This window comes from Polypterus senegalus, chromosome 8, assembly GCF_016835505.1.
Source record: "Polypterus senegalus isolate Bchr_013 chromosome 8, ASM1683550v1, whole genome shotgun sequence".
NCBI lineage: Eukaryota > Metazoa > Chordata > Cladistia > Polypteriformes > Polypteridae > Polypterus > Polypterus senegalus.
Genome location: NC_053161.1, coordinates 61,476,392 through 61,501,748, shown reverse-complemented (window position 1 = coordinate 61,501,748; position 25,357 = coordinate 61,476,392).

Genomic DNA, 25,357 nt, shown 5'->3' with positions numbered 1-25,357 from the left:
AAGCCCAGCCCTGTAGGGACCCGTGGCCACCGCCAGGCGGCGCCCCAGTGCCTAAATATCCCGAGAGCCCAGCACTTCCGCCACAGTAGGAAGTGCTGGGGGGAAGACTTTGGGAGACACCCGGAGAGCTGCCGGGAGGACAGCCAGCACTTCCGCCATGCTGGGGCGTGGCCAAGGGAGGAATGCCGGGAACACCTGGTGCTCATCCGGGATTTATATATAAGGGGCCGCCTCCCTCCAGTCATTGGCGGATGTCAGGTGGAAGAGGACGGAGCTGGAGTGAGGACTGGAGGCAGCCAGGAGAGAGAGGCACAGAGACTGTGAGGCCTGGACTTGGGGGAATCGGTGCAAGAGGCACTGGGGTTGTGAGTGCACGAAGTTTGTAAATATTTGTAAATAAACAGTGTGTTGGGTGATGAACAACATGTCTGCCTGTCTGTGTCCGGGCCAGCGTCCACACTTTATAAACAGTTCTTTTGGATAATATCTTTAAAAATAAATCAGATCTCTGAATTTTGCCTCATACTATCACATACAAACCTGCTACAATACATTTTAAAAGAGCAGAAATAAAGCTTCAGATATTGATTCTCACTGGCAAGTAAAATTAGTTAACATTACTGTAATGATTGATGAAACAAAAAATACTTGAATTATCTCTTAAATACTCAGTGGAACACTAATGTTATTTATTCAAGCAGCAGTGGTGAAGCAATGAATCTAGGAAATATTTTTTTCGATAATCAAAACAGAGGGCTTTCCCAGAAAGTAACACACATTTATTATAAAAAAAAAGGATACAGTAAAGAGCAGGGCCTATTAACCTTCTTAGGATTATGTTTACCCCCGGAGAAACTGGGACAGTACAGGCATGTTTCTTTGCACGGTTGTTTTATAATATTTTTTGTTTTGCTTGTACATAAGAGGGAAGGATGTCAGTGCCTGATCTGCACGATCAACGTGCCCATCATGTTATTGTGGGCTACCATAGCGCAGGACATTGTGACTTCCACATTTCCCCTGACACAAACATTGCCAATTGGTGTATTGTGAAAGTGTTTAGGGAGGTAATGTCTTTCTTGTCCTTCCATTTGTTCTCAAACATTTTGTCTTTTTTTACACTGAAACTTTGCATGACTGAATTAACCAGGCTTATTATGACAGTTCAGTCACAGGGTGCCATATGCAACAGTTACACTAACAATATCTGATGACAAATTAATATTGTCATCACTTAAGTTTAAATTTGTATTAAAATTGCCTTGACAGCTTTTTATTTATACACCATTGTGTGTTTTGTTTGAAGGCTCTGCCCTAACCATAAATATTGATCAGTTATCACAGAGTTACAAAATACATAGAAATGTTCATAATTGATATTATTTTGTGCACTAGATGGCAGCAGAATATTTTCCTGAGCATTATTCTCACTCAGCACGTTTCATCACAGTAGCTTAATGCAGGAGGTACTCAGGCTTAACTACTTTTACATTGAATTTTGAGTCTGAGAGATGTACTGGGTAATTATCCTATAAAACCTGAACCAGCCCAGTACCTGGCCGAGCAAGGGTTTAAAAATATTTTAAAAAACCTTTTGCCTATTCATACAAGTGAACTACACCACCCACCAACACAAACAATACATTGTTTGAAAGCAACGGGTATTGACTTCACACTTATAGTGATCACATTATTGCAGAATTTACAGTTGACTTTTAATCTGGCCTGGTGGGTGTCATAAATCATCACCAAAAAAACTGAAATAAACATGGTAATTATTCTGTACAAGAAATATTCAAGTGTTATATACATCAATCAAAAGGTCTCAACCAGTAGATTTCAACCAACCCTCCCTCAGAGTGAGCAAACACAATATATATGGGCTGAAAACCAAAAAAGCTGCCCTACCACTCATCTGAATTTTCGTGTGCTCTCAAATATTACTTCTCAAAACATCAGCAAATATATACAAGCAACATATCAGTACTTACAGCAGATTCTCCTGATCAAAGCAAGCCCAATCACATTATTGTATTATGTATCAATCATGAGATATCTTCAAAATGAAAGCAGCCTGGCAGCCATGATTGGCACCAACCACCTGGGGCCTCATGTATAAACGGTGCGTACGCACAGAAATGTTGCGTAAGAACTTTTCCACGTTCAAATCGCGATGTATAAAACCTACACTTGGCGTAAATCCACGCACTTTTCCACAGTACCTCATGCCTTGTCGTACGCAAGTTCTCCGCTTGGTTTTGCAGACTGGCGGCACCCAGCGTCAAAGCAATGGTACTGTTCTTGTGTGGTTACACCTTATTTTTCTGACACGGCTTTATAAATACACCGAAACTAACCGCATATTGTTTATTAGTGTAACGCATCTGATTGTAATTAACTTGTAACAATATAATGGTCCAGGGAACAGCCATAGTATTCCAAATACCATAACTGCTTTAGCTTTGTTACTCTCACTTCTTCTTCTTCTTCTTCTTTCAGCTCCTCTTGTTAGGAGTTGCCACAGTGGATCATCTTTTTCAATATTTCTCTCACTGCACCACTCAGAGTATTTATATCACTGTATCTGAGTGTGAATCACAGCAGCAGCTGATCGGAAAGGGAATTATCGGTATACAGCTACAAGGACACGCTGTCTCAGCCACTGCAAAATGTTTTAAAGTCTTTCCTGTATGGACCTCGTGGTTCAGAAACAGAAACGATATCATTTATAAGGTGAAATTCAGCAAAATATGTTTATTAAATTATACAGATAAAACTTTAACTTCATTTAAATAATCCATACTCTTCACTGGGAGTGTCGTTAAGGATAGAATAATTAAACATGTACTGCGAAAATATTTCAATGTTCTTTAAATGTTTTGAAGAATCGGCGCTAAGCTTACAGATGGCTTAACTTCTATTACAGAGCTGATTGTATGGCGATCGGTTACTTGGGGAAAGAAAAGCACTGACTGCAGTGACGGCTACGCCAATATATATTGAATATAAAACAGAAAGAGAAAATAACAACACAGCTAAAAACACAGCGACAAATTTCGGCAAAAGTTAAATGCTTGTGTCATGAGCACAAGGCAGCTATGCAGTGTCCGCAACGGACGTTGTGCATAAGCTACCTTACTGACGGGCGGGCGAAGGAGCCACCGATTCTTCCTCTGCCCAGTGCCACCGCAAGCATAGAACCGCCCCTGAGTACTGCTGCAATAAATTATTTCATCGAAGTGAAACATGTTTAATAACGTGCTTTAACTCCTATCATCATGAAAATGATATCACGTATACATCTCAGTATTTTAGTTATTCAGAGAACTGTAATATTACGAATGTAATTGATTCTGTGTCCAGTTGGAGGAAGAGAGCCGGTTTAAAAAGCAAGTAGTGATTCACACACATAGAGCACATAGAAGATCAAATACAAAACAAAGCATTTAACGTGCTACTTTAATTACGATGTGATTTGAGAAACTGGTTAATTAAACGATTTTAAGATGAAGTTTATGATGTTCTACTTTAATGACAAAATAAACTACGTGATTAAAGTGGAAATGTCGAGATTGAAGTTGACATTTCGTGTTTTTCCTCACTGTGTGCCTTTTTTCTCTGTACCCTAATAAGCTTTCATATGACACTCAGACAGTGGGCTTACAACTTGCTTTTCACGGCGACTTTGATATGTGACTTCTTTTTTATTTCCGGCACTGTGCGATTTTGTGAATGTGAGCTTTCAAGTTTCTCCAACACGCTATATCACTCGATCAACTTCCTTTTGTTGATTATACCACGGTTTATTTGAACAAAGAGTATGTTTTTCATTTGCCTCCACTTGGTATTCGCTGAAATTCTTATATTTTCCCCCGTGCTTTTCCCATTGTCTTTTCACAGAAGGCTGCACTTAAGGGCAATTTATATTGATTTGCATATTCAAATAGGCGTAATTCTGGGAGGATTTGGTGTGTTACATAAAGCGCGTGCACGAGCGTTAGTTTTCACGCTAATCGGGATTTATGTAGCGGAAGAACGTGGAAGTTAGAGTACGCACAGATTCCTGCATCTGGATTTTTCTGTGCGTAAACACATTTCGGCTTTTGTGCTTACGCCATGTTATAGTGCGAGTTCTACGCACGCCGTTATACATGAGGCCCCTGGTGTTTCTGTGGGGGGAGGTAGCTCTAGCTCAGTAAGTCATACCATCACAAACTTCATACAATTGGATAGCTCACACTGTGATGTTTCCAACAACACATAACATGGCCAAGTTAGAACAAAAGGACCTAGGCAAGGCATATATAATGACTTACCACCACAATGCACGTGTCTGGATTTTTGTGCGTTCTTGCATGTTATTTCACAAAACAAGAGCAAACATAAACAAGAGAAATATCAGTATTTAAAACAGATTCTCCTGATCAAAACAAGCCCAAGCTCATGTTTGTAGAAAGTATCAGTTGTGAGATATTTTCCAAAGTAGAGAAGCTGAACCACCATAACTGGCACCTACCAAATTGCATTTCTGGGGGGTAGATCTGGCTTAATGGGTCATACCATCACAAGCCTCATGCCATTGTATATGTGCGACTGAGATGTTTCAAACAATAGGTAACACACCTATGTTTGAAAAAAAAAAAGAAAATGTGTGATTTTATGTGAGAAATTATTTGTATTTTATATAAATATTTGATAATTCATTTTATATTATTTATATTTTGGAAAGGTTCTGGAGGTGGGAGGGGGGCATAGTGCCAAATGCCATAACTATTTATCTCTCTGTGTTATCAACATGAAACTTTAGACAGGTACAGTTGACATGTCTAGGAACAACTCGGAGGTGAAAAAACTGACCAGGAATTAGTTGTACATGAGATATAATGTATCAGAATTCAACAATTTGAAAAAAATCACTGTGAGCGCCAATGTTTTTTTTTCCTAGTTTAGTAGCAGTTTCTAGTAAATTAATATTTAATTTTGACACAAACACCAATTCTGTCACATTTGAGAAGTCATCTCTCAGACTTTAGTGAACAATTGACTGACCTTCCCTTATTTATTGAATAATAAGGTTTTATTTTAGTGCCCTCTGCTCAGGCAAGCATTGCTGAACAATGCACACAGGGTGTAGGAGGATTTATTAAGGCCATGAGGGGGTCAAAAAGGATGAAAGAGGTCAAAACCACGTCCTAAATTTGTTTGTATGGTGCTGTCTGAATGATGTTGTAGATGTTATTTGCTGTTTAGCTGGAAAAGCAGAACTATGGGAAGGGTATTTTGAACTCAAAAAGCCATGCAGAATGTGGCAACAAATGTTGGTTGAAGGCTAGGAGATTCCATAGACACCACACTGAAAGAGAGCTAAACTTGCTAACCATTGTGACTGGCCAGCTGCAAAGGGATATATGGTGGCAGCAGGTGAGAAGACACAAGGAGAGACACAAAAATAATCTATTGTTATAAAAGCAGATGGATTTTAGTACCACAGACAAAAAAACAAGATGAAAAAAAGAGACTAAACATAAAAATTTGAATGACATGAAAGCTGCCAGCCTACAGAACCTGAACTGTCACTCAGCAAAGGAAACAGTCCAAAAGTGAACTGACAGGTGCTGCTCAACAAGATGGTGTCTATAGTGTCATGTAGGAGCATCCAATAATTTTAACATCAACATCTTGAAGTAAGCTGTTAAAATCATAATGACATACTGTATCTGCCTATTTTAGAAATGTGATATAAGTTGATTGTATTTATTTGCCTGCCTCACAATGCCATCCATTGTTTTAAATATTTAAGAAGATATTGAAAAGCCTTTCAAGCCATTCTGCAAAATCCTACACTTATGGAAATTTATATTATTTTAGCTTCTGATTTGACGATAAAATTTTGCATTATGATTATGCCTGCAAGTTAAAGAGGAGGCAGCCTGAATCATGATATCCATGTTAAAGGCATGAGCAAAATCAAATGTATTTTTGTATGGCTGTAAGACCCGATTTTCATTTCTACATAATTTAAATCATGCCAAATATGAAATTTTCTCTTTATGGGGGATAAATTGTCTATTGAACAGAGGTGCTGTAGAAAGATTTTTGGGTGCTGAGGTAATATCGGAAGCGGTTACATGCACAGAATTTACAATCAGTTATTTCTGCTTGCATGCAATTCAAAGATTTTGTAACACAATAATACTGATGACACATAACCTAAGGAGTAACATTACAGAAATTGAAAATCTCATGGATTAATGTCAGACAAAAACAACCTCTCATTCTTTACTCATCCTATTCTCAATAGTATGGTATTTAGGTGGAGTGGTGGCTCTGAGGCTAAGGATCTGCACTGGTATCCCAAAGGTTACCAGTTCAAATCCCTGTCACTGCCAAAAGTGATCCTACTCTGCTGGGCCATTGAGAAAGGCCCTTAACCTTCAATTGCTCCAGGGGTGCTGTATAATGGCTGACCCTGTGCTCTGACCCCAAGGGGTATGTGAAAACTAACAAATTCCTAATACAAGAAATTGTATAAGGCAAAATAAATAAAAAAATACATTTAGATTTTCATATAAAATAAAACAACTCCTTTTATGGCTTCATATCCTATACCTTACTGCACAGTATAAATAAAATAATTTAAGTAGTGGATGCACTTCATATGATAGTCACTGCCCATACAGTGCAATACTGCATTACCATTAACTGAGACTGAAGTGTCATTTTTCAAAGAATTGGATTCACTATATATATAGACAATGCTTTCCTTATTTCCTGTATTGACCTAGGCTAGACACAGGCCCATTAGAAATATAATTTTAGGAAGTTCATTCTTGAAAACCAACCATTGTTTGTGAATTAAAGCAATTCTACAAAGATGAGTGGACATGACGCTGGAGTAATCAGTTATTAAGTAAAAGGAGTGCAGTTACTTTTTCATATTATGCCAGTTGGTGTTGGATAACTTTTGTTCATTCAATAAATTAAGTTTAAAAAAAATGGTTTCCTTCATCTAATTTAAGACATAGGTTTATGATCTGAAAACAGCTGAAAATTTGTAATTAGAGTTCAGAGGATAGAATTGTTTTCACTGCACTGCATATATTTTGAATATAACTCAAGGTTTAAGTACACATTTCTTGATAGTGTTATAAATTGCAGATAACGTGTTATGAATATCCACAGACTACAAATTTTTAAATTGAGCACTGATAACTTTCTCCACCTGTTTCAATTCAGACTTTAAATAGAGCAAAGCATGTAAAATAGGGACTGTATTTTCAAGGTGACAGGAGCTTTTTTCACTTTGTTCGTGTTTTAACTAAATTTAGGAATTAAGCATTATAATAAAAGACGCATCGGATCTGCATGATCAGTTAATTGAATCAAGAATCTGCCTGCACTATAGGGATACACCACTTTTAATTCAGGATCATAGGAGCCCTAAGCTTATACCAGCAGCATCAGGGGTGATACTTGTCCATCGCAGGATCCACCAATACTCAAACTCAGCCAATTTGGAATCATCGAGATACACATCTAACTTTCTTGCTAGGGAAAGCCCAGAGATGAGTGACTAGGCTGATTTCAGGCCTCAGAGGTAGGAGCTTCAAGAAGAAACTGAAGGAGCTGAACCTTTTCAGTTTAAGAAAATGATGATTAAGAGATGACAAGACTGAAGTGTTTACAGTCATGAAGAGATTTAATAAAATGGATCCCAGTTGCTATTTTAAAATAAATTCTGCAAACAGAACAAGGGAAAACCTCTGAAGGGCAGATTTTGCACAACTGTTAAAAATGTTTTTCTTCATGCAAAGAACCACAGACATGTGGATTAAATTGACATGTACCAAGGTAAATAGGATGGATGTGCTTGTTGCTCTCAATAGCTTGTTCTCCGCATAGTTGTTCTAATGTTTGGGTATGCAGTAGGAAAACCACAGAACCTGGAAAGAATCCATTTAGTCTTGTGTAGAATGTGCAAATTATCCAAAGACAAAACCAAGTATGAGATTCTAACCTTGGACACTGGACCAATGAAGCAGCAGCCTTAAACACTGCAGAACTATGCTGTCATGTATGGTATCATAATAATATTAGTTGTGTAAAAACATGAAAACTATTTTGGATTTATGTTATGGGATACATCAAATTACACACTTCTGTTTTGATATGCTAGTTCAGGGTCTTGGGGTCTAAGACCTTCACCAAAAGCACCTTGAACAAGACAAGAACCTGCAATTTACAATCTACCATTCCATCATGGGTAGGACTCACTCACACCCACACTGTGCCATTTTAAAGTCACTTAAATCATATGTTGTTGTTACTTTGACAAATTAATTTTATCTCTTAATAATGCATACTTTGTTTCATCTGATGCTACTGGGACATGCTCTCATTTCCTGTGACTTAGGACTAGCAGATATAGAATATGGTAGTAGTATCATTCTGCTTTAGAGCTCCCTGGATCAAACAAATTTGGGTAATTTTTGAGCTCTGTTAATAGTTTACATTTGAATAAAACCAATGTTTATAACTAGATAATGGATCTTACAAGCAACTTAAAAACCTTTCATTTATTACTCTTTTTAGTTTTTTTCTAGCCAATTACTAAAACTCACTGTAAGAGAAAAGTAGAAAAAAATATTGAAATTGCCTGCTTGTGTAGGACACCCTGACTTAATTTGTACCAATTTGTACATTTAAATTACAAAATGAGATCATATACTGTATAACATTTAACCTTATATTTTGTTTTGTGATAACAGATAACATTTAAGAAATCTTGCTTTTTTTGACCCGGTGTTCATCCAAGGCTCATACTAATTACTATTTTGGAACTGTGCATAATGCTTAATAGCAGAGGTATATTTCTGGACTACACCATTTATCTGTATGCTGATCGATGTGATTGAAATGTGTCATAGTTATTATATGTAAATGAATCTAGCTGATTAAAGAAAGCTTCTGGTAGATTTCTTCAGCCTGCTGTGTTCCATTAAAAAAAGCCCATTGGGGCTCCATCAGCTGGTGTAAATAAAAGGCATATGTTTGGAGTCCATATGTAGCGATGACTCAGGACTTTATTTACTGAGTATTTTCCTATTCACCCACTGACATAGCATTTAATTATTTAAAACTGGCCAAAGTACTGAACTTCTGCCTCAACCTTTATATTTTTTTAGTTCTCTGCTTCTATAGAAAATTAACAAAACAAACACATCAGAATGGTCTGTTCATTATTTAATTAAGGGAAATGCTGGGCATTCCTAACCAGGTTACAATCCCTTAAATTTTAATTGTTCTAAGTGTCCACTGGAATAAAACTAAAGGGAAAAATTGCCACAAGATAGAACAAATGGCAGGGAAACTAAAAGTCAAAAGAACAGATGGGATCAAAATACCAGAAAAGAAAAAGGATTTATAAGTCAAAACCAAACAATTTGCAAAATAAAATCAAAGTGAGATACAAATAGTATACGGTCCTCACGCCAAAACTTTCTTGGAAAGAAAGAGGTTTATAAACAGAAGTGGATCTGAAAGCTTTAATGTCAGAGGATGTGCACCACCATTTTATATAGCAAGCATAAGCAATAGGGCCATGGCCATGTATCGATTATGAACAAAATGACAGCAACCATCCTAAAAACTGAGAACCTCTATTTGTTTATCGACCTGGTCAGTTAGTTCTACACCTTGCACTGAATAGTAGGTATTTGCTCCTTCTCCACAAGCCCTCATTCACAAACTAAACCTGTTTTTTCCCAGTAAAATTCTTCTATTTTTGACTTCGTTATAAAATTTGGGGTAACCAATTTTGCTCTTCTATTTTAACTTCAGGAGTCTTATATTTATGTTAAGGTTTTCAATTACCGAAGGGAACCAGTACCAAAACACAATCGCCAGGTTTGAACTCACGGAGCTTGCTGCGCCTATCGTAAAGACGCTTCTGAGTTTCCTGTTCTCATTGTTGGTGTTCCACAGCAATAGAGGAAAGCATAGAAATTCTGTCTTGCAACGAAATTAGTCGATCTGCAAAGCTTCGACCTTGAACTGCTCTCTCGTTTCCTATCCATTCCTCACGTACCACATCCAGGATGCCTCGTGGCCGCCTGCCGAATAACAACTCGAAGGGACTCAAGCCAGTAGACGCCTGTGGTGATTCTCGCACCACGTACAAAACAAAAGGTAGGACAGTATTCCATGTTGTGGGATCATTATGAGCAACTCGCCTGATCATCTGTTTCAATGTTTTGTTAAACCGCTCGGTTAAACCATTCGTTTGAGGATGGTAAACAGTAGTACTCAATTTCTTAATAGCAAAGCTGTCACACAATTGTTTCATCATGCGAGAAGTGAAAGGTGTGCCTTGATCAGTTAAGATTTCTCTAGGGATACCAATACGAGTAAAAGTTTCACATAGTGCTTTGGCTACAGCGAAGAGTTGGCCTTTTAGCGCAATCATTTCTGGATATCGTGTCGCATAATCAACCAACACCAGCAAATATTGGTACCCATCCTTAGTCTTAGGTAAAGGTCCCACAATATCTAATCCCACACGCTGAAAGGGAACTTCCAATATGGGCATAGGACAAAGGGAGCCGAGGAGGCTTATAAGCAGAGACGATCTGGCAGTCTGGACATGAAGTACAAAATCGTTCAACATCTTTTCCGATATTAAGCCAATAAAATCGTTTTGATAACCGGTCTCTAGTTTTGTCGGCACCGAGGTGTCCCCCCAAGATGTGTGAATGTGCCAGATGCAAAACAGTTTCCCTATGTGCTTCAGGTACCACCAGTTGTTCAATAAATTCCCCTCCAAATGATCTGAGATCACTCTGAAAAGGCAACCGTCCTTTTCTATAAAGTGTGGGTTTTCACACCCCCGGAATTACGCTCTTGGTAATAAGAGTCATTAGCAGGGCGAGCCTGTTTAAATGCATATTCTAATGAGCTATCAGTATGCTGCAAACGCACAAAATCTGATTGTTTGTTAACGCTCGGTTTGTGTTCGGAGGAGTTTGCAATCTGGGAAGATGTAGAAGGACCAGCCCATTCTGGAAGATTTTCGGGGGTGACCTCCTCCGTCTCGCTGGAGAGATCGGGTTCAATATCTAAGATTTTCCCCGGCCGCTACCAGTTCTTCGTCTTTGTTTTCTTCTTCTTCTCCCCCCCCCCACTAAGTTCATTAGTGGACTGGACTACTGGTCCCTTACATTTATTAATCAGTTTCGGAAAAAGAGCATTTCTCCATCCTATGAGTAATGGCCAAGGGCACGAGTCTGAAACGGCAGACCAAACCTTAAAGTGGCGACCCTATAAGTTAAAGGAAGAAGTAAAGTCTGATAATCTTTAACATCACCATGTACACAACGTATTTTTACAGTCTCACAGTCTCTAAGGCATTGTTCATTAAGACAGTCTCGTCTCACAATACAAAGGTCACTTCCCGAGTCTAACAATGCTGAGATTTCTCTGCCCCCCAATTTCACCGGGATCAACAAGCCATCTTTTCCATCCGGATATGTAATAGTTGAGCAACAAATCTCGGCCAGTCCAATCTCCATTGAATGAGCTGGAGACAAGCACATTCTCTTGCCAAATGGCCGAGTTGATCACACCGAAACATCTACAGTCGGCTCCGTTTCGAAATATCCTCTGACGCCCACGCCGTCGCGTGCTCTGTAGTGTCCACGGTTTCCTCGGCCGCTGTTGCCGCTGTCTCCCAGAAACAGGCGTCTCATCTACGACTGGATTTCTCGGAGTCCTACCTGACCCCATTAGATTTTTAGGTCCTGCAGCTTGTCGTTCACAGGTTGCGAAGCAGCACGAAATTCACCGCTCTTTCTCCAAGCGGACTGTGAACCCTCTAATCGTCTGGAGATAATCGTTATTGATTTAATATCATGACGTAGAAATTCATCTCGAAGAACTGCAGGTATGCCGGCCAGTAATATATTCACGACAACTGTTTCCATCACGTCTCCTTCAAACCAGCAGTGCACTTTATGTATCAAATCTTGAATTTGCGCACGGATTGGGTCATCCATGTTTAGTTTCCAGTCTTTAAGTGCATAAGTTTTAGACCTCTGAAATAAGTCTTCGGCGGCATCCATCTGTGCAACCACCCCACTTCTGGTACCACTTGTCACGCTTGGGTCACAGATTTGCACAGAGACACAGGAGGTCGTAGAAACAAGAAGGATTTTTATTCAAACACTGCAAACACATGAGCTTAAATGTGCTCCATGACAAGTCAGAGATGACAGTTCCGCTAGGAGCAGAGAGAGATAAAAGCAAACAATCAATTCCAAAACTGACAGGCGCTGCGCAAGGCTTATAAGTCGGTGGAGTATCGCGCGAGGCTTGTATTACGCGTTATAGTGCAAGGATAAGGAACAATGTGAGGGTGGTAGTCAGTGTTTCAGGGTTTGTGGTTTTCCCAGGGGCGTCTGTATCTATTTGGGGTGCGATTAACCCTCCAGCTCACAATATATATATATATATATATATATATATATATATATATATATATATATATATATATATATATATATATATAGTGGTGTGAAAAACTATTTGCCCCCTTCCTGATTTCTTATTCTTTTGCATGTTTGTCACACAAAATGTTTCTGATCATCAAACACATTTAACCATTAGTCAAGTATAACACAAGTAAACACAAAATGCAGTTTTAAATTATGGTTTTTATTATTTAGGGAGGAAAAAAAAATCCAAACCTACATGGCCCTGTGTGAAAAGTAATTGCCCCTGAACCTAATAACTGGTTGGGCCACCCTTAGCAGCAATAACTGCAATCAAGCATTTGCGATAACTTGCAATGAGTCTTTTACAGCTCTGGAGGAATTTTGGCCCACTCATCTTTGCAGAATTGTTGTAATTCAGCTTTATTTGAGGGTTTTCTAGCATGAACCGCCTTTTTAAGGTCATGCCATAGCATCTCAATTGGATTCAGGTCAGGACTTTGACTAGGCCACTCCAAAGTCTTCATTTTGTTTTTCTTCAGCCATTCAGAGGTGGATGTGCTGGTGTGTTTTGGGTCATTCTCCTGTTGCAGCACCCAAGAAAGCTTCAGCTTGAGTTGACGAACAGATGGCCGGACATTCTCAGGATTTTTTGGTAGACAGTGGAATTCATGGTTCCATCTATCACAGCAAGCCTTCCAGGTCCTGAAGCAGCAAAACAACCCCAGACCATCACACTACCACCACCATATTTTACTGTTGGTATGATGTTCTTTTCTGAAATGCTGTGTTCCTTTTACGCCAGATGTAACGGACATTTGCCTTCCAAAAGTTCAACTTTTGTCTCATCAGTCCACAAGGTATTTTCCCAAAAGTCTTGGCAATCATTGAGATGTTTCTTAGCAAAACTGAGACGAGCCCTAATGTTCTTTTTGCTTAACAGTGGTTTGCGTCCTGGAAATCTGCCATGCAGGCCGTTTTTGCCCAGTCTCTTTCTTATGGTGGAGTCGTGAACACTGACCTTAATTGAGGCAAGTGAGGCCTGCAGTTCTTTAGACGTTGTCCTGGGGTCTTTGTGACCTCTCGGATGAGTCGTCTCTCGCTCTTGGGGTAATTTTGGTCGGCCGGTCACTCTTGGGAAGGTTCACCACTGTTCCATGTTTTTGCCATTTGTGGATAATGGCTCTCACTGTGGTTCGCTGGAGTCCCAAAGCTTTAGAAATGGCTTTATAACCTTTACCAGACTGATAGATCTCAATTACTTCTGTTCTCATTTGTTCCTGAATTTCTTTGGATCTTGGCATGATGTCTAGCTTTTGAGGTGCTTTTGGTCTACTTCTCTGTGTCAGGCAGCTCCTATTTAAGTGATTTCTTGATTGAAACAGGTGTGGCAGTAATCAGGCACCACAGTTAGGTTATTTTTAACAAGGGGCAATTACTTTTCACACAGGGCCATGTAGGTTTGGATTTTTTCTCCCTAAATAATAAAAACCATCATTTTAAAACTGCATTTTGTGTTTACTTGTGTTATATTTGACTAATGGTTAAATGTGTTTGATGATCAGAAACATTTTGTGTGACAAACATGCAAAAGAATAAGAAATCAGGAAGGGGGCAAATAGTTTTTCACACCACTGTATATATATAAATATAAAACTAGTTAGGTGTTAATATAGTATTATTTCTTTGAAAAAGGGTTAAAGTTGGGTTCATGTTTTTACTTTCAGGTATTCCAAAATCTTTTAACTGCTATCCCTTCAGAGTTTCTCTCTATTTCAATAGCCAATGGAAGATTAATATTAGAATTTACTAAGTATAATTTAACAGTAAAAGAAAAAAAACTTTTCCTATGTGATGTACATGTGAATATTGTTAGGTAATTTTACAATTTCTTTCATGTTATATAACTTCTTCATTTATATAACATTGATATTAAATGGCCTGAATTTAAATAAAATCTTTTCTTTTTGTTATTTTTACAGTGCACTAAAATTACGCTTGTTTACAAATGAGAATCCCTATGAAGTCTATACATTGTGACAAAAGCTTTCAGCCGTGAAGTCTCCACCAGCCTTCATTCTCCCTTATGGCAGTGTATCTTCTGTTGCTAGGAAATTGTGTAAATGTATAGCATGAAGAGGGGATCTCCACTGGGGAAGAGTCATGAACATATGGCCAAACTTGTCAAACGTATCAAAATCACATCCTTTGGCTATAATAAGGGTTACTTCAGGATGTCTGTGCCTTTCTTAACATACAGTATGCTGACCATTAACACCAATACCATTTAATTAAAGTGAATTGAAAAATGCAAGTAAGCCGATTCACTATACAAAGTAAAATAATAATAATTGCAGAATTAATATGTTAATAAATAAAGGGACATGCTGTTATTCTGGGAAAATATATACTAATATTAAGCTGTGGAATGGTAGGTCCGCAGCTTAACAGTCAGAAGCCCATTTTAAATAAATAAATAAATGGCCAGCCAATCTCTGTGTATGCATGCTCATGCAGCTGTGGGAGAAAGGTGAATTAATTAACGCCTGCACGTCAGGGTATGGTCTGTCTCAGTAGCTTCATCGGCTTTTCTGTGGTGTGTGATTGAAGCCCTGCACCAATGGTGGCATATGGGGGGGGCACGAGCATTGGGATGAGAAGAGCAGAAAAAAAGAGGTAAAGCGGGAAGCAAAAGGAGGAGGTTAAAAGACTAGAGAGAAGAAGGCAGGCAGCCAGGAGGTAGCCCCTTGTGGGAGCATGTGGTGAAGGCTCAGGAGTGGAAGGAGGCTACCTCAGTCGAGCAACCAGGAAACTGAAGTGACTGAGGTCCTGCTCTGTTGGAGCGACCCTGCATAAGGCTGGGAGGAAGGCAGTGGGTGAGGCATGGGTATCAGCAGGCTCAGTGAGATGTGGACCGCAGGGATGTGAGCTTGGCAGCAGGAGCCGGAGGTTTGGCGTAGTGCCCTGCTGAAGCCACAGAAGGTTGCAAGGGTCTAAGTCTAGGAGCAGATGCAGAAGGTGGGCTGAACTGCCGGTTAGTCATCTCCTGGGCTGCAATAACCTGTTTGAGGTTAGCTGGGGAGACATACGTTTTCAAAGAGATGCATGAGGGGGTCTTGATTTTAAGGAGAGATTCCTGCCATGTTTTTAACCTCACTTTGAAAAGATTATTTATTTGACTTTGATTTTATTGGATTATTTATTTATTGAAAAGTTTAGAGCGCTGGATCTTTGAGCACTGTTTATTTTTTGATGACTTTAATAAAAGCACCAAGGCATTATTTGACCTACCCCTTGCCACATATGTGTATTTTGTCCTTATCCGTTGTCTCATCCCTTGGGTATGTTATCGGCTGTCAGAGCTGGCCTTAGGGCGAAGCGACCGCTTATTAAGAGTAAGCTCAGCGCACAGCTTGGTCAAGACCAAGGAGCTGGTGCTGGATTTTAGGAGGCCCATGCCCCTCATGGACCCCGTGATCATCAGAGGAGACTGTGTGCAGAGGTGCAGACCTATAAATATCTGGGAGTGCAGCTGGATGACAAATTGGACTGGACTGCCAATACTGATGCTCTGTGTAAGAAAGGTCAGAGGAGACTATACTTTCTTAGAAGGTTGGCGTCCTTCAACATCTGCAATAAGATGCTGCAGATGTTCTACCAGACGGTTGTGGCAAGCGCCCTCTTCTATGCGGTGGTGTGCTTGGGAGGCAGCATAAAGATGAAGGATGCCTCACGCCTGGACAAACTTGTTAAGAAGGCAGGCTCTATTGTAGGAGTAAAGTTGGACAGTTTAACATCTGTGGCAAAGCAACGGACATTAAGCAAACTCCTGTCAATCATGAAGAATTCACTGCATCCACTTAACAGTGTCATCTCCAGACAGAGGAGTAGCTTCAGTGCCCCAAACCTTTTTATGTGTGTCGAGTCTCTTCCTTTTCACTATATATATATATATATATATACACACATATATATATATATATATATATATATATATATATATATATATATATATATATATATATATATATATATATATATACAGTATATATAAACTTTTAAATGCATACTTTTAATTGTATGCATTTAACCAGTAGTTTAGCAAAAAGATTTGGAGAAAAGCTAATACAAGCTCATGATTTCACATCCCATCTATGCTGCTAGTAGTCAGTGATAAACCAGGACAATGGTTGTTCACAAAAAGACAAACAGATACAGCTGTTGATAAAAAAGATGCAGTCATTTATTTACAACAATTCTTTGAATTTCTTTTTGTGTGCAAAAATAGATAAATTGAACTTTATTTGTCCTCAGGGGGAAATTTGGCTTTTTACAGAAGCTCCTTAATTAAATAAATATATAAAAATGTAGATAAGTAAATATACACACAATTTGGTCTGAACACATACCAGAATGACTATAAAGCAAGAAATTTAAAAAGAAAGAAAAGTTCTGACTCTGCTGTCATAGTTACGGTCCCAGTGAGACATTATGTAGACATATTACTGTTGGTATAAAGGAGGCCCAGTAGCGTTTCTTGACATACTTCTGCTAAGTAATTCATTGGCTGAAAGTACTCAGTGTTAGTGTGTCAGAGAGAAGATGTGCAGCATTGTTCATAATGGCACTCAGTTGTGTTTTAATTTTCACCTTTGCTACTACCTGCAGGGGTTCCAAATTCAAAAATTAAATAAATAAATAAAATCAAAGTTAAAAAAATTCCAGCAGAGGCAGTGACAGTCCCTTAGCCACTGTTGTGTTTAAGACATTAATGATGTGTGAATGTTAAATACTGTAGGTAAGTAGTGTGATGTGTATACATAAATTAAGGCTAAGAATTTAGTCATTTCCTGTATTAACTTGTTCACTGATATAAAAAAAAACTTTAGAGATTAAATCATCTTTTGTGAATACTTGTATATGATAAAACACATATAATGACATTCCTACTCATTAAATAGGTACCACTATAAAATTAATTTATGTGATTTTTGAACACAGGAAGTACTTAGCACCTCCTGCTGACACCAACATACCCACATTGCTGTTTGGAAGGCTTTTACCAGTATGGGGTCTATTTCTTAAACAGCTCAGTTAGGCATCTGCTTTGATTTAAATTGCACTTTAACACTAGAATTCCCAGAGAGGGGCCATTTGGCCCTATCCCCCTAGCTCTACCAGAGAGGGGCCATTTGGCCCGGTTGTTTTTACCTAATATCCTTAATCACGTGTGAACGGTTGCCATTGTTCTGTAAATGTGGCAATTACTTGACACTCTTATCCAGAGCGACTTACAAGGTGCTACTGACTATACAATCAGGGATCACAGTCATCTAGGAGCAATATGTAAGGGGCCATACCAAGGGTACAACTGGTCTAGAAAAAATTGATTCAAAGATTCCAAAGTTCAAAGCGTTTATTTTCTTAAACAAAAAAATACAAAATAAAAACTACTACCACTAATAGAAAAATATACATTTACATAAATGTGCAACATCTGGTATTTGTGTATGTGTGTGTGTGTGTGTGTGGGAGTGACCAGTATTTTATCAGTTCATTGATGTGATCTGTTGGCACATATCTGGCACTGCCAGTCAGTCTCCTTCTTGCATTTCCCACAGGTGTACTTGTAGCAGTCCACACAGCGCAAGGTTGCATTATTTTTCTTGCACTGGACGGTCACCTGACACTTGGCCCTTTTCCTGGGTGTGGTGTGGCAGGTTGTTGCAAAAGCAGCTGCTCCTTGTCCACCATCCTTTCTTGCATAAACCGCTTAGCAAGCTCAGTTGCAAGGGCATGAAGTCCACCCTTCTCTCCTTCACACGTGTGTCCTTGTCATCAAAGCGTAGATGTCTCATGATGTCCTGGAAGCGGTTTCGGCCATCGTGCTCTTGACGTCGAGATCCCCAATGTTTCCGACCATGCATCAGCCAGTGATGGAATTCTGATCACCCTCTCCAGAGAAGGATGGAGATGAATGCCATCAGTTCATAGACAGACATGTCCCAATCTGCTTCCATCCTGCGGCCATGCTGAACTGTACATTTTCTTATAGTGTGAAGGATGCCCCAATTCACCAAAAACAAGAAGCTCTGCAAGCGATTCTTGACAGTTCTTCTGACTTCTTCTGTTGGCTCTCCATCCATGTATATGTTTCTGGTTGGCCGTGAGGGAGTGGCCTCCCCACTTCTTCTTCAGCCCACACTGTGCCATCTTTTGCTGTCTCATACTTGGAACCTTTCTGTGTGGTCTGTGTCTCCAGCCGACCTTTCTTCTTTGGAGGAGTTATACTGTCTAACCCGGAACACATCTCATCACCTGAAGACATGTCAGAGTCTGAACACTCTTGCAAGTGAATGGATACTTCCCGCCATCCGAGTCACAAGGGTCCATGTTCTGCAGCAGAACCAAAGCCTCGGCAGGAGTGTAACCTCTTGGCATCTTTGTGGCTTGTTCTGCACTGTAGGTTCTTGAAGAAGATTGTGAATGCATGTAGTAAACTATCCCTTTTATTCCCAAGTTTAGCTTGTCATCAGTTCACAGCCCACAGTCACCCATACCACATACCACAGGATGTTAACACTAGATTTGCATGTACAGGGTGGAAAGGAAAAAAGAAGATTGTGATACTACTAGCCAAGGAACTCCATTGCCAAATGCAGGAACGATGGTCACTGGGTCTGCAAATGCTGCAAACTTAGACTTTGATACAGACAGACAGACTGTGTGAGAAAGTAGCCACTGAGACAAAAGGCAGAAAGATGATGAAGAGATGAACCTGGAACTGAGGGACAGATCACTTTTTACATTTTATTCTGTATGTGTATGAGCATGTCAAAACCATGGACCACAACTTTACTCATCTTATGACATTTTTATACAAACATACATTGAGAGTGAATGTTTTCATTCTATTCATTTTATTCTATTACCAACTCAGGAAGTGCCGGGGGCGCCCAGTGCCTGTTTATTCCGGGAGCCGGCACTTCCGCCACACCAGGAAGTGCCGGGGAAGCGACCGGCGAGACACAGATGGCTTCCGCACGGCCGGCACTTCCGCACACAGGGTGTGGCGCTGTTAAGTGCGGGAAGCAGCTGGAGCCCATCCGCTCCCCATAAAGGGGCGCCTCCTCCAGTCGGTGGTGGAAGTCGGGAGGCAGAAGGACTGAGCTGGAGAGAGGACGGAGGCGGCCAGGACAAAGGCAAAGAGACTGTGGGCCCTGGACTTTGGGGAATCAGTGCAAGAGGCACTGGGGTGCGTGAGCACAACCTTTGTAAATAGTGTAAATAAAGTGTGTTGGGTGAAAACATGTCGTCCGTCTGTCTGTGCTGGGACCAGCTTTCACAATATATATATATATATATATATATATATATATATACAGTATATATAAACTTTTAAATGCATACTTTTAATTGTATGCATTTAACCAGTAGTTTAGCAAAAAGATTGGGAGAAAAGCTAATACAAGCTCATGATTTTACATCCCATCTATGCTGCTAGTAGTCAGTGATAAACCAGGACAATGGTTGTTCACAAAAAGACAAACAGATACAGCTGTTGATAAAAAAGATGCAGTCATTTATTTACAACAATTTTGAATTTCTTGTGTTTCCAAATATTGATGAATTGAACTGTGTTTGTCCTGGGGAAATTTGGATTTTACAGAAGCTCCTTAATTAAATAAATATATAAAAATGTAGATAAGTAAATATACACACAATTTGGTCTGAACACATACCAGAATGACTATAAAGCAAGAAATTTAAAAAGAAAGAAAAGTTCTGACTCTGCTGTCATAGTTACGGTCCCAGTGAGACATTATGTAGACATATTACTGTTGGTATAAAGGAGGCCCAGTAGCGTTTCTTGACATACTTCTGCTAAGTAATTCATTGGCTGAAAGTACTCAGTGTTAATGTGTCAGAGAGAAGAAATGCAGCATTGTTCATAATGGCACTCAGTTGTGTTTTTAATTTTCACCTTTGCTACTACCTGCAGGGGTTCCAAATTCAAAAATTAAATAAATAAATAAAATCAAAGTTAAAAAAATTCCAGCAGAGGCAGTGACAGTCCCTTAGCCACTGTTGTGTTTAAGACATTAATGATGTGTGAATGTTAAATACTGTAGGTAAGTAGTGTGATGTGTATACATAAATTAAGGCTAAGAATTTAGTCATTTCCTGTATTAACTTGTTCACTGATATAAAAAAAAACTTTAGAGATTAAATCATCTTTTGTGAATACTTGTATATGATAAAAACACCAACATACCCACATTGCTGTTTGGAAGGCTTTTACCAGTATGGGGTCTATTTCTTAAACAGCTCAGTTAGGCATCTGCTTTGATTTAAATTGCACTTTAAGCCCATATATAGTAGTGCATATTCATTTTTAATGGCTTAAAACATGTATAAACCTCTACCAATAGAAATTACTTCTAGCAAAAATCTAAAAATAAAAAATAACAGTGGACATATAATGGTGATACACACTTAAAAATGTGTCAATCCTCAAAGGGTTCTTTCAATCAGTATAAAGATAAGGGGATATCATATGTTAGTATCAAAGATGACAGTGATGTATTTTGACTTGGGGATGTAATGCCTTACTTTATTTTGTAAATTGACAGTTGCATATTAATAAATCTTTTATAAAGAAATGCATATTCTTTTATTAAATGTAGTAAATTGAACTACATTTATTGAAAAATATTATATATGAATAGTGTCACACACGTGCGTATGGGAGGCAGCTAAAGGGCTTGAGTAAGAGCAGTTCCGAGTCATACCGGGATATGGCAGAGTGCACTGACTCTTGTTCTGCCTTGCCTGCAGACCATTCACGAGAGATTCCACCTGGTCCTCTTGACGTCACTTCCGGGACCGAGCCAATGGAAGGAGACCTTGCCGGCTCCGGCCCCTGTGATGTCACGTCCGGGCTCGCACCAATGGCAGAAGACCAACATGAGCCCGACCCCTTTGACTTCACTTCCTTTCTTCCACTTTAAAAACCTCCACCTTTTCCCTATTTTCCTCAGTTCTGTTTTGGACTCGGTTTTGTGCAAATCAGTGCTGTATCAATATAAGCAACTTCGCAGCCAGGAAACCAATTATACGGGTGGCTGCCCCAAACCTTTGTATGACTCTGTGTGAGTTTTGTGACAGTAGTAAATATGAAAAACATGTAGGCAATGAATAACCTGCAGCATACACTTTCCTCCTAAAGGGCAAAATCCACACTGATATTCCTAAACAGAACTGATTATATACTTTGCGTGACACTAACATGTCTCATAAACAGAGTGAGGAGAGAAGTGTTCCTCAGGAGTGTTGTCAGTCCAATTACATTAACCTACTGTAATTTTATCCCATTTTCACTGGAAGTGGAGGGTAGAGTTGAGAGTGAACATGACATCAGTTTTCAGGTAGGACTTCCAATGCTGTGGGAACATGAATGGGAATTACTGTTACAAAATCTGCAACCCTCTCTCCAGCCCCCCTTGTTTCAGTTTAAATCAGTCCCCATAAGGCATTCACAAAGATTACTCTAAAATTAAACAATGACAGCCTCTGGCTACAATTCAATCCTTGAAAAACTACGACAGACATGCCTGAGAATTCAGTGCCAGTTTCATGGCCTTTCACTGCTGCTTTATATTCTGGGGTTCTATGGCCTGTAGTTTTAAACTACCTATTGTTCTCCTTAGAGACATAATCATTTTAGAAATTATGAAGTGCACAGAAATGTGTATATCAGTGTTTCTATTATATTTATAAAGGGGTTGTCGTCTGACCCTGTCGCATGAAGCCTGTTCAAGGTAAACAAATACATTCCTATTCTAATAGGACATGTTTGGTTAATCCTAATCTAGAAGAAAGAGTTCTAACCCTAAAACCTTGTTAAAAATATTTTGTCTAACAATAATGTGAAAAAGGTAAGAATAACTAGTGGAAGAAAAATACAGTAACAATATATGAATAACAAGACGATATCTGTTACCTTTGGGGCCTAATTGTAAAATGTCTGTGCTTTGGAGTGGCTCGCCCACTAGCTCACTGACAATAACACAGCAGCACAGGTAGAATAATATATCACTAGTACATCAGTCTTTTCTCAGTATTTAGTCACACTACATCACATCTTCTGCTGACTCTTTTTCTTCTGCTCCTTCTAACCCTGACACCATTGTGGCAGACTGAACTCTGGTTATCCCACTTGCATGCAAATTTTCAGTCTATTTTTGGAGGTTTCTTCTCCGTTATAAATATAAAGAATATTTAATTCAGGTCAATTATTTATTGTGGCCACCAAACACTGCACACTTTTGACTAAGCAACCACTAAACCATGTAGCATGTTATTAAATATAGAACAGCCAATTACTTTTAAATAAATATATGAATGATATATTAAAGAAAAACACCAAATAATACAGCTATCAATATATATGGTCCTTATATTGAAAACAGTACAGGATATAGATGAACTAGATAAAGTAGGCAAATTATTCTTCTATATACAGTGAAACCGTGAAATTATTCAGTATATTATTTGTAAAAACAAGAATAATTGGATAATGCAGGTTAGGTGCATTGGTGATTCTAAATTGTCCTTAGTGTGTGCTTGGTGTGTGTGTTCCCTGCAGTGGGCTGGCACCCTGCCCAGGGTTTGTTTCCTGCCTTGCGCTCTGTGTTGGTCGGGATTGGCTCCAGCAGACTCCTGTGACCCTGTAGTTAGGATATAGCAGGTTGGATAATGGATGAGGTTTATATTAGACATCCTTGATTCTAGTTTCCAAAACAGTTCCAAGCCTTTCCTTTTTATATTGTATTTGATCTGTTATTAATTATAATGGTTTCAATGCAACTAACAATGGACTGAACAAATCACGGATGATTCCCTAGTTAAAGTGTCATGAAGCTTGGCAGTTGGTCTTCTCGACTTTTTCCTGCATTCTGTATCAGTACAGTTACATTCATAACTGCTTACTCTTCCGGTGGCCCATATCTTTAACATGTGTCGTCTGCTTGCTTCATTTCTTACTAGTACCACTTTTTTGAAGTGGAAATTTTTCACCTCAAACAGGGTGTATCCCCTTGTTGCACTGAAAAGCATCTGCTCTTTTGATAAAAAAAAAAAAAAACTGGAATAAATGGTATTCAATAATGGATGAATAAATGGTATCCATTTTTTACAATCGCTTTTATTTCTAGCTCTTCACTGATGATGCTACCTACTTTGGATTTAAGGGACAACGCACATACACATTCCTTTATTAGAATTAACTGTTGCTAAATCATTGTGTACCATTTGCAATTACCTCATGGGTTCCCATTTTTTCTGTATTCTCTTTACATTGAGGTGCTGATTTGATAAGAATTCTCAATGGAAAAATTTGGATGGTGGATATTGATAAGCTACTAGCTACTAGATTAACAAAAGTATACCACAAACTATTAACTCATATGCAAAGGGAAATATGTAGTTTATCATAAATGTCTGTGTGTGTGCACATGTGCAATTGTCTAGATAATTACACTACATATTATTGTGAAAGGTCCAAGACGAGGCAACAGATTACTCTTGACAACTATCGTATTTACATGTGTACCACGCATACATTTTTTCCCGAAACTTACCATTAGAAAATCAGGTGCACGTCATACACGAGGAAATGTAATTCTGTAATGTTTTCTTCTTCTGCTTGGGCTCGCTCTCTTTCTCGCACACTCTCTCTCTCTCTCTCTTACTTGCTCGCACACTCGCGCGCTCTCTCTCTCTCTCTCTCACTTGCTCGCACACTCACGCTCTCTCTCTCACTCACGCACTCACGCTCTCTCTATCTCGCTTGCTCACACACTCATACTCTCTCTCTCTCTCTAACTTGCTCGCACACTCGTGCTCTCTCTCTCACTTGCTCGCGCAATCACACTCTCTCTATTTCGCTTACTCGCTTGCTCACGCACTCGCTCTCTCTCGCGCTCTTTCTCGCTCGCGCTCTCTCTTTCTAAACGCTTCCTATACAATCACAATGCACATCGTACATGGGGCAAAACGATTTGCACAATTTTCTTGATAAAAATTTGGGTGCGCAACTTACACGTGGGCGCGTGGTACACGAGTAAATATGGTAATTAATCTTTGCAACCACATTTTGGATACTGAAAGGTCTCAAACCACATTAGGGCTGCGTTCTTGTTACTTTTTCAATTCCCTTTCCCCCTACTCATTTATGTACAGTATGTACAGCTAAACCTAAAATATTGACAGACTAGAGAACTGAATTAACTCATTAGGTCTGTAAGATTTTGTTTAAATTTTCAGCATTCTGGGTACCTAACATGTAAACACCTTAATCGTCCATGAATACTGGATTCAAGTGCTCCCATAACTAAACTTTATAGTGCCTGTTGTCTCACACACATCCACTCTTTGATTTATCACTACAATTCAGTTCATAGAGGTAGCATTATCTTCTGTTTTTAATGTTGAAGGCCAGCCAGATCAAGAAATGGTCTGCCACAGTCCATGCCTTGATTAAAGCATATAAAGGCAACTGGTCCTGGGGCATGTAAGCAAGAATAAATCTCCAAAGGTGTATTGTTCTCTAGGGTTAGCATAATTCTTGATTTTGTGTTTTTCAGCACTCATATTGACTTTGCTCTAATACAATAAACATACACTATAAACCACAAAAGATAGGAACTTGTAACTCATACATTTAATACATAACTAGGGGGCTCTGGCCCCTTCTTACTTCGCTCACCAACCCCCGGTTTGGGTTAACCCGAAATACATTTTAAATAGATTCTTTTATCTTGGTAATTGGTACATATGAATTATGTTCACTTTTACTTTAAAACTTCAGT